This window comes from Chrysochloris asiatica, unplaced genomic scaffold (assembly GCF_000296735.1).
Source record: "Chrysochloris asiatica unplaced genomic scaffold, ChrAsi1.0 scaffold00439, whole genome shotgun sequence".
NCBI classification, from domain to species: domain Eukaryota; kingdom Metazoa; phylum Chordata; class Mammalia; order Afrosoricida; family Chrysochloridae; genus Chrysochloris; species Chrysochloris asiatica.
In genome coordinates this window covers 1,008,523-1,018,777 of record NW_006408957.1, presented here as the reverse complement: position 1 = coordinate 1,018,777, position 10,255 = coordinate 1,008,523, and positions in this window count along the sequence as shown.

Genomic DNA, 10,255 nt, shown 5'->3' with positions numbered 1-10,255 from the left:
TGTTTTTTGTTAAGTCTTTGTGAAGTATGGGGCCTTAGGTAGAATCCTGAGCCCCATTCAGAATCTTCTGAGGTGGGACATACCCGCTTGAAAAGACAAGCAGACCAAGCCAAAACTGTTAGAGAAACAGAAGATACTTGTAGAGAAAAAGACCAGCAGAAAATAAGCAGGCTGATTGTTAGACTATCAAGCAAGCTTCTTGCCTTGGAGTCATCAAGGCAAGAAGAGTCAGCCCATCAGGGTAAACCTTTTTCTAAGACTGAAACTCAAAGGGAACCCACAAGCAGTTTTATATGCTCACTGGTGACCACTCTGTTCTACTTGTGAGTGGAAGTGGGGGAAATACAGCAATGAAGATATGGGCTGAGTTTGGTCATGTTCCATTGACACTGTTGACCTTGAGATGAAAGAGAGAAGATGAAGGGCTGGCTGGTCTGAAGTGTGTGTGAACTGAGCCCATGGACACTGATCTAGTCACTTGGAGCTACAGCTGACAGTGAAGCAGCCAGCTGGTCTGAAGTAGGTAGAGGCATGTAAGAACTCCCAAACTGGCAGATAGTACCCATTTGATCTAGCTTGGATGACTAGCTGACCAGAACTCGACCTGATGAAGATAAAGTTTAATATAGGGAGCAAGCATAATTTTACAATTTGGTTGACTAGATCTTTGCTTATAGGTGTAGTTGCTCAAAATTCCAACTGAATTTTGAGGTTAGAATATGAAGATTTCTTCATAACAAGGATCAAGCTTGCCTCCTCAGTACACTGGGTTGATAAGGACAGGCAACTTAGACAATAGCTATCAAAAATGAGGGACTATGAAGGCACAAAATGGTTGGCTTACAAGGTTTCATGAGGGTACTTAGTTTCAGAATGAGGGAGGTAAGGTAGAATCCCCACTGAATAGTTTTCCCCTTTTCCAGATGGATCTGGTGAAAGAGACGGGAATGATGGTGATAGGCTTTTATGATTCAATTGTGAGTAATTGTTATCAGGACTAATTGTGATTGTCACAACTGTAAATGTACAATATGTGAAACTAAAAGGGGGTAGTAGTTAATCTTCCATTTCAGGAACAGATGATCTTAGGACTAGCAAGAGGGAAGAACATGAGTGAAGTGTGGGATCCTAACCAGAAAAGCGATGACAGCAGAGACAGTGGCAGAGGCGATGGCATAGACAGAAAGAGCAGCTGAGGACTCCAGGCCATGGACTGAGAAAGGTTGCGTGTCTGCAGTCAGGAGGCTGGCTTGCAAAGTGTGACCTTTGGACATTTAAATGAATATGTATTTCCTGTTTTGTATGTGTACACACACACACACACAAAATAGAATACTGATAACCTATGGTTCATGCAGGGGATTGTAATCGCTGCATTGAAACAAGGTATGATTTGTTCAAGTTAAAACTGATAATCTGACCTGTAAACTTTCGCTCAATTCACAATAAAATTTTTAAAAAGAAAGAAAAGATTTAAATGGATGTCAGAAGAAAATCTGAAACTTGCTCTCCAGTTTAAAGATGCTAAAACAAATGAAAGAAATGAGGCAATAAGAGAGCTAGATAGAAATTTTCAAAGGGCAGCTTGAGAAGACAAAACCAAATATTATCATAAAATGTGGAAAGACCTGCAGTTATAAAACCAAAAAGGAAGAACACACTTAGCATTTCTCAAGCTGAGGGAACTGAAGAAAAAATTGAAGCCTCAACTTGCAAATCGAGGGAGTCTATTGGTAAAATAATGGATGATGCAGAAAGCATCAAAATAAGATGGAAGGAATACATCGAGTCTCTGTATCAAAATGTAATGGTTGATGTTCGACCACTTCAAGAGATAGCATATGATCAAGAGACAATGGTACTGAAGGAAAAAGTCCAAGATGCACTGAAGGCATTGGCAAAGAACAAGACTTCGGGAATTGATGGAATACAAATTGAAATCTTTTAACAAACTGATGCAGCACTGGAGGCGCTCACTCATCTCTGCCAAGAAGTTTGGAAGGCAGCAACCTGGTCAACTGATTGGAAGAGATCCATATCTGTGCCCATCCCAAAGAGAATGACTCCACAGAATGTGTAAATCATCAGAGAATGTCGTTAATATCACATGTAAGGAAATTTTTGCTAAAGATAATTCAAAAACGGCTGCTACAGTACATTGACAGGGAACTACCAGAGGTTCAAGTAGGATTCAGATGAGGACGTGAAAAGAGGGATATCATTGTTGAGTCAGAAGGATCTTGGTTGAAAGCAAAGCATAACAGAAAAATATTTACCTGTGCTATGAAAATGCTTTCAGCTATGTGGATCTTAACAAGCTGTGGACAACCAACCTTGCAGAGAATGAGTATTCCCAAACACTTAATTGTGCTCATGAGGAAATTGTACCTAGAACAAAAGGAAGTTGTTCAAACAGAACAAGGGAACGCTGAATGGTTTAAATTCTGGAAAAGTGTGTGCCAGTGTTGTATTCTTTCACTACATTTATTCATTCTGCATGCTGAGCAAATAATCCAAGAAGCTGGAGCATATGAAGAAGAGCTTGGCATCAGGATTGGAGGAAGACTCACTAACAACTTGTGATAAAGCAAATGATACAACTCTGCTTTCTAAAAGTAAAAAGGACTTAAAATACTTAGTGATGAATATCAAAGACCACAGCCTTCAGTGTGGGTGGCACCTCAATATAAAGAAAACAAAAGTCCTCACCATTGGACCAATAAATAACAACATAAGAAATGGAGAAAAGATTGAAGTTGTCAAAGATTTCGTTTTACTTGGATCTACCATCAACACTCATGGAAGCTGCAGTCAAAAAAAAAAAAAATCAAATGACATATTGCATTAGGCAAATCTGATGCAGAAGACCTCTTAAGTGTTCAGGAGCAAAGATGTCAATTTGAGGACTAAGGTTTGTCTGACTCAAGCCATGGCCAACAGGCTCATATACATATGAAAGTTAAACAATGAATAAGGAAGATCATAGAAGAATTGATGCCTTAGAGTTACGGTATTGGAGAAGAATATTTAAAGTGTCATAGACCAACAGAAGATATTATAAATCTGTGTTGGAAAAAGTACAGCCAGGATGGTGAGATTTCATCACCTTCATCAGGACATATCATCAGGAGGGACCTGTCCCTGAAGAAGGACATCATGCTTGGTAAAGTGGAGAGTCAGCAAAAAAAAAAAAAAAAGATGAAGACCTCCCCCCCCACACACACACACACAAGGAGATGAGTTGGCAAAGTGACAGCAGCAATCTGTGAGATTGGCACAGGACTGGGCAGTGTTTCTGGTGTTCATAAGGTCACTATGAGTCAAAACAACTTGATGGCATCTAACAACAACAACAATGGGCAAAATACTAAGTGATGCAAAAAGCATCAAAAGAAGATGGAAGGAACACACAGAGTCACTGTACCAAAAAGAAAGTGTTGATGTCCAGCCATCTCATGAGGTAGCGTATGATCAGGAACTGGTGGTACGGAAGAAAGAAAAGACGTCCAAATTGCACTGAAGGCATTGGTGGAAAACAAGTCTCCAGAAATGGATGGAAAACAAATGGAAATATTTCAGTAAACTGTGTGTGCTCACTCATCTATGCCAAGAAATTTGGTAGATAGCTAGCTGGCCAACCAGTTGTATTCATATTTGTGAAAATTCAAAAGAGAGGTAACATGACAGAATGTGAAAATCATCAAAAAATATCATTAATATCACATGCAAGTAAATTTTACTCTAGATAAAAATGACTGCAAAAGTTCATTGACAGGAAACTTCCAGAAACTCAAGGCAGGTACAGAAGATGAAGTGGAACTAGAGGTATCATTATTGACATCAGATGGATCTTAGCTAAAAGCAGAGAATGCCAGAAAGATGTTTGGTGGTGGTGGTTATGTGCTGTGGAGTCAATGCAGACTTATAGTGACCCTGCATAGGGTTTCCGAGGCTGTAAATCTTTACAGGAGTAGAAAGCCTCATCTTTCTCCCATGGAACAGCTGGTAGTTTTGAACTGCTGACCTTGAAATTAACAGCGCAACTCATAACCACTATGCTACCAGAGCTCCTTAGAAAGATGTTTACCTGTGTTTTATTGACTGTGCAAAGTTTTCAACTGTGTGGGTCATGACAAGCTATGGATAACATTGTGATGAATGTGTATCCCAGAACAGTTAATTGTGCTCAAGAGGAACCGGTAAAAAGACCAAAATGCTGTCATTAGAACAGAACAAGGGATTACAGAATGATTTAAAATCAGAAAAGTTATGCACTGAGCAAATCATCCAAGAAGATGGGTCGTATGAAGAAGAATGTGGCATCAAGATTGAAGGAAGACTCATTAGCAACCTGAATTATGCAAATTATACCATCTGGCTTGCTGGAAGGGAAGAAAACTTAAAGTACTATAATCTTCTTCAGTATGGATTGCACGTTCAGTGTAAAGAGAACAAAACTCCTCACAACTGGACCAATAATAAATGGAGACAATATTGACCTTGTCAAGGACTACATTTTGCTTGGATTCACAATTAATGGTCATTGAAGCAGCTGTCAAGAAATCAAATGACATACTGCATTGGGAAAATCTGTTGCAAAGACCTCTTTAAAGTGTTCACAAGCAAAGGTATCAATTTAAGGACTAAGGTACACCTGACCCAAGCCATGGTATTTTCAATAACCTCATATACATGTGAATGTTGGACAGTGAATAAGGAAGACAATAGAAGAATTGATGCACTTGAGTTACAGTGTTGTTGAAGAATTTTTAAAGTAACATGAATTGCCAGAACAAAGAAATCTGTGTTGGGAAAAGTAGAGCCAGAAGTTTCCACAGAAGCCAGGACAGCAAGACTTTGTTTCTCATACTTTGGACATCTTCTCAGGAGGGACCAGTTCCTGGAAGAAAGACATGCTTGGCAAAGTTGGAGGGTCAGTGAATGAGGTAGCTTGGCACAGTGGCAGTAACAATGGGTTCAAACATAGCAGCAATTATGCTATGCTATGCAGGGTTGGGCAAGGAGCTCTGGTAGCGTAGTGGTTACAAGTCAGGCTGCCAATCTCAAGGTCAGCAGTTCAAAACTACCAGCTGTTCCGCAGGAGAAAGATGAGGCGTTCTGCTCCCATAAAGATTTACAGCCTCGGAAACCCTGTACAGGGTCCCTATGAGTCGGAACCAACTCCACGGCACTTAACAACAACAACAACATGCAGGGTTGAGCAATAGTTCATTCTGTTCTGAAAGGGGTTGCTATGAGTTGTAACTGACCTGACAGGAAACATCCAACAACAACATAATTAGCCAAACAGCCATGAATCCTTTGTACACCACTACAGCTAAGCAGATGGTCTTCCTCATCCGGATGATTTCTCTCCGTCTGTCTTTGTTCTGTTTAAGGCTTAATTAAGAAGTCTCTGTATATGATTGCATTTGGGGTCTTTTCCCCACTAGAAGAGAAAGGAATATGCAGTTGTGTGTTTGAAGAGCTTACATTAATTTTAAATACATGTAGAGAAACAGACACATAGAATGCATGCTTAAATTTTACAGGTACAGGTCTTGGGAAGAAAAAGGGTTTTAGGCTGTACACCTACCCTGTGTTACAGCAAGCATGATCATTTAAAAAAAATTATGACAGGAAGGAGTATGCTTGGGAGCACTTGGAGTTTAATGAGGTTGGTTTGCAGCAGTATATTTGATTAGATGAAGCCCAGATGTGTAGGAATGTTGTCCAAACTTTGGGGAAGTTGATTAATTTCAGCTACTATTACATCAGTGAATTTTTTAAATTGCCTCTGTGTACTAACCCCAGGTCGTTTACTTCTGTACAATAAGCTGAGAAACATTAGCCCCAAAAGCCTGCTAGTTCCAAACCCAAATTTGAACACAGACAATTGTTTTTAAAATCACCCAAATAAGCAAATCTGCTAGTGTGGTACTATAGGATAAATAAGTTGTTGTTGTTACATGCCTTAGAGTTGTTTCTGACTCATAATGACGCTGTATAGGGTTTGCAAGGAAGAGCTGGTGAGTTTAAAGCGTCGACCTTGTAGTCCAAACCGACCTTGTGGCCCAGTGCTTTCTCCCACAGCACCACACCAGAACTCCAGGATAAGTTAGTACTAGATAGTTAATTACAAGATCAGTGGTTAAAACCCACAAGTCACTTCTCAGAGACCCTCTATAGGGTTGCTATGAGTCAAAATGGACTCAACTGCACTTCACAAAAACAAGTCACTTAGAACCTGTCTGCTTTACATAACCCAGCCAGACTGCACCCACATCAACTCCTCCTCCATAAAGACAAAGCCCTGTGAATATAGGGATCCCCCCACAGAGCTTCAGCCTTCTGGCGGCCATATCTTTTTCCTTGATTGGACCCAAACTCCTAGAACCCGGTACAAGTGGCAATGATGATGGGACAAGGGGAGAAATTTGGCGTCGATCAGGAAAAAAAGATCCAGGACACACTCAGCCATAGGACAACCTATTGACACACAGATGATGGACGGTCTTAAGTGGCGGGTTCAGAATGAGGAGTCCTTCCATCAGTACTACATCCTCTGTTGTCCTGCAGCACCCCCAGCATCACTGGCATGGAGGAACTCGGTTTTAGCTTATCTAGTCTCAATAGCAAGGTCCAACGCCTCTTCCGACATTCATTTTGGCATTTGCTTTCTTTCCTGACTATTTGTTTTCTTCCTGCGTTATGTCCTTGATGTCATCTCACAACTCTTCTGGTCTGCAGCTGTTAGTTTTAACATATCAAATCTGTTTTTAAGACAGTCTCTAAATTCAGGTGGTATATATTCAAATTCATATTTTGGTTCTCATGGACTTCTTTTAATTTTCTTCCGCTTCAGCCTGAACTTGTTAAATTCCATCAAGTTGGTTCTGACTCATAGCGACCCTGTATATGTATGGACTGATGACATTGAGATTCTCCATCGTCTCTTCCCACTGATGTGTACTCAATTTCATTCCTATGTATTCTATCTAGTGAGGTCCGCGTGTATACTAGCCTTTTATGTTGCTGAGCAAAGGTATTTGCAATGAATAAGGCATTGGTCTTGCAAAATTCTACCATCCGATCTGTAAGAGTGTCTGTCACCAAGGCCATGTTTTCCAACCACTGATCCTTCCTCTTTGTTTCCAGTTTTCACATTCCAAGCACCTGCGATTATCAATGCATCTTGATTGTGTGTTTGATCAATTTCAGTCTGAAGACGTTGGTAGAATTCTTCAATTTCATCATACTGGTTTTGGTGGTTGGTGTGTAAATAGGAATAATTGTGGTATTTACTGGTCCTTCTCATTGTTGCTGTTGTTAAGTGCCATCTAGTAGGTTCCAACTCATAGCAACCCCCGTATAGAATTTCCAAGGGGCGGCTAGGGGGGTTAGAACGTCCAACTTTCAATTAGCAAGCCCAATGCTTATCCTACAGTGCCCCACTAGGACTCCAGTCTTTATTGTAGGCATATGGATAATATCCTATCACAGAAAACATTGTACTTCAGGATAGATCTTGAAATACTGTCTTTGACAAAGAAGATGCCATTCTTCAATTTGTCATTTCTGGCATCATAAATCATGATTGTTCACTTAGAATGGTCAATACCTGTCCATTTCATCTCACTAATGTCTACGGTACCAATCTTTATGCATTTCATTTCATTTTTGTCAATTTCCAGTTTTTCTAGAGTCAAACAATACATTCCGCATTCCAGTTATTAATGGATGTTTGAGGCTGTTTCTTCTGGCTTTGAATTGTGCCCCATCAGCAAATGAAGTTCCTGAAAATTTTAATTCATCCATGTTGTGAAAGTTAACGCCTTGCAACCTGAGAAGCTCATCTTCCAGCACTATATCAGACAATGGACCACTGCTATTCGTAAGTTTCCAATGGCTAGCCATTCAGAAGTGGTCTGCCTCTGCTTCTTCCTAGGCTGTCTTGTCTGGAAGCTCAGTTGGAACCTGTCCACCATGGGTGACCCTGCTGGTATTGAAAATACAAATGGTATATTGTCTGTTATCACGGCAGTGCACAAGCCACCATAGTACAAAAAGCTGACAGACAAGTGGTGGAATGATTGAGTTGTTGTTGTTGTTGTTGTTAGGTGCCGTCAAGTCAGTTCCAACTCCTAGCAACCCCATGCCCAACAGAAGGAAACACTGCCTGGTCCTGAGCCATCCTCACAATTGTTATGCATCAGCCCATTGATGCTGCCACTGTGTCAATCCATCTTGCTGAGGGCTTCCTTCTTTTTCACTGACCATCTACTTTTCCAAGCATGATGTCCTTCTTCAGTGACTGGACCCTCCTGGGACCAAAGACAAAGTCTCACTATCCTCACTTAAAAGATGCAAATAGGGTGTGTGGGATGCTAGCATGGGGATTGGTTAGTTTTGCCATTCCATTAAGTTTAAAAGGAGACACTTCAAAAGCCAGAACAGATCATCCCATAACCATCAAGAAAGAATAGCCACAAACATAGCACTAGAACCCTTCTTGGAAAGTGGTGGCGGCAAAGGAAGCAGCACAGAGAGACAGAAGAGCGGGCTTCCCAACCCATGGACTGAGTGAAGTTGAGTGCCTTGGGGCAGGAAGCTGGCTTGCAGAATGGAGGACCCTTTGGGCATTTATTAGCAGCACAGCTGAGAAGAGGTGTTCCTGACTAGAGAACTGTTGTAACTTCAGTTGTGGCTGATCCTGAATTGTACCCTAGTCACGTCTCTATCCCTAATCATGAGTATTGTCTTTGAGTTCTGTATGGCCATTGCTATGGATTACGGAACCCAGCAGAGAAGTAGAGTACCACTGGAGGGATGGTTGGTGTCAGATTGGCTAAAGAAGGTTGCCAGGTGGAGGCATGTTGACTCCTGTCTCACAGGAATTGGTCTTAAGTTGATATGGAGTTGGAGTCTCCTTCAGCCTTGTAAATTCAGAAGAGGCCAGACATGGCCCCCATGCCAATTTTGCAATTAAACAGAATCTCATTTGGATTTTTGAATGTACATATATTTTCAATAACTGATTTACTGTTTATCTTATAAGAACATTTTCTAAGCTTCCTTGGAGACAATTTCTACCAACAGTTTTTTCCCCATAGTTTCTTATTTGTTTGCATGACTCATAATTCTTTGGTTGGTTGAACTAACCATTTAAAACAATATTATTTGGCAATTCTGGAAATCAGATTTGCCTCCCTTCCTGGAGGCTATTGTTTTGCTTATTTTGTTGTTTCTACAGTTTGCTTGGTGACTTTGCTAAAGTGTTTCTGTAAACTGTCATAAGGACAAAGTGCTCTTTGTCCTGTGTGACCACTGAAGTCTCTGAGTTAATTAACCACTGAGTTAATATTTGAACAAAGATTTCTTTAAACACTTGAAGCAGTAAGTTTCCAGGCTTAGGCATTGGTGTATACTTTCAACACTCAGCTAACATAGGTCAACTTGATTTCACTTCCTGTTTTCACAGATCCTCACGGTCAGACAGAGACAGAGCTCAGGGGCCTGAGTGTGAGCACAGCCCTACACATGGGCTTGGTTTCTAGAATCTCAGTAATGTGTAGAGCTTTTCTTTTTTTTTAAATTGAGGTGAAGTTCACATAACATACAATTAACCATTTTAAAGTGTACAATTCAGTAGCATTTAGCACTATCACAATGTTGTGCAACGATCCCCTCTCTCATCTCAAAATTTCTTCATCAATCCAGAAAAACACTCCAAACCCATCACCAATAATTTCCATTTCCTTCATCTAACCCCAGTAACCACTAATCTGCTTTCTGTCTCTATGGATTTGTCTATTCTGGATAGATGATATAAAAGGAACCATCCAATGCATGACATTTTATGTCAGACTTCTTTCAGATAGCATATTCTCAAGGTTTATCTAAGCTGATGCATGTTTCTGTACTTCCTTTTTATGAGTGAACAATATTCCACTGTATGAATATACCACAATTTGTTTCTTCATTCATACATTAATGAGCATTTGAGTTTTTCTTTCCTTTGGACTATTATGAATGCTGCTATGAATATTCATGTATAAGCTTCTGTGTGATCATATATATTCACTTCTCATGGGTGTCTATATCTAGAAGTGAATTTGCTGGGTCATATGGTTATTCTCTGCTATTCATAAGGTTTTCAGTGACTAAATATTTGGAAGTAGTTCGTCACTCTTTCTTCCTAGTCTGTCTTCATCTGGAAGCTCATCTGAAACCTGTCCACCATGGGTGACTCTGC